Source organism: Limulus polyphemus, unplaced genomic scaffold (assembly GCF_000517525.1).
Source record: "Limulus polyphemus unplaced genomic scaffold, Limulus_polyphemus-2.1.2 Scaffold622, whole genome shotgun sequence".
Taxonomy (NCBI): Eukaryota; Metazoa; Arthropoda; class Merostomata; order Xiphosura; family Limulidae; genus Limulus; species Limulus polyphemus.
The window spans coordinates 466,497-467,652 of NW_013666232.1; positions in this window are offsets into that span (position 1 = coordinate 466,497).

Consider the following 1,156-nt stretch of genomic DNA (forward strand, 5'->3'; position numbering starts at 1 on the left):
TAAGTGTCAACAATGGTTCAGCAAATTTCGTTCAGGGGACTAGCCTTAAAAACTGTGATGGCAGGGGCCGAGATGTTGGAATTGATATTGATGCTTTGAAGACGCTTGTGGAGTCTAACCCAAGGCAACACACTCGTGAAATGTCCCTGAAATTGCATGTCTCTCATGACACAATACGTAAACATCTAAGGAATATGGGAAACTCCATAAAGAAGGTGTTTGAGTGCCTCACGAGCTCTCCGATGATCATGTTTCCCACGTGTGAATGTTGTTTCGTCTCTTCTGGCGCGTAATGCGCGTGAACCACTTTTGGACAGAATTGTCACCGGTGATGAAAAATGGATTCTCCATTCGTATATTAAACGCCAAAAACAATGCATCAGTCCTAGACAAAAATCACTTCCGACCCCAAAACATTGACTCCATCCACAGAAAGCGATGCTTTGCATGTGGTGGGACATCAAAGGAGTAATTCATTATGAACTCTTCAATCCACAGCGAAGTGTTAATGTAGAGATCTATAGTCAGCAACTGGAATGTTTAAATCAAGCCCTTCATCGTAAACGCCCTTCACTCGTCAATCGGAAAGGTGTTCTTCTTCTCGACGACAATGCATGTCCGCATGTGGAACATTTTACGCAGCACAAGATTATGGAATTGGGTTGGGAAGTTCTCCCCTACACAACATATTCTCCAGATATGGCACCATCAGATTATCATCTTTTTCGTTCGTTGCAACACCATGTTAATGGGAAAACGTATGCAAATGTGGAAGGTGTTAAAAAGGACATAGACATGTTTTTGCTTCAAAGCCAAGTGAATTGTTACGACATCGGAAATCACGTGACGCTGCTGGCGTGCGTGGTGAGTTTCTCGAATGATCGGGGAAGTCCGAGATGCCCTCTTCGTTAGTATATAAGCCTGGCAGAGTAAGCCAGCAAGGTTAATGAAGAGAGAGTAGTAGTTACTTTGAGTTCCGTGTAATTTATGATTCTGTTAGTTTAGAGCTAGTGAGCCGTAAAGAGTGAAGTTATCAAGATTGTGAATCGCTGTGATTTATAGCTTGTATTATAAAAGTTAAGTTTAAAGTGACGAGAAACGTACTGATTGTGGAACTTTCTCTGTACTAAAAGTTTGTATCGAGGAAGAATAAACT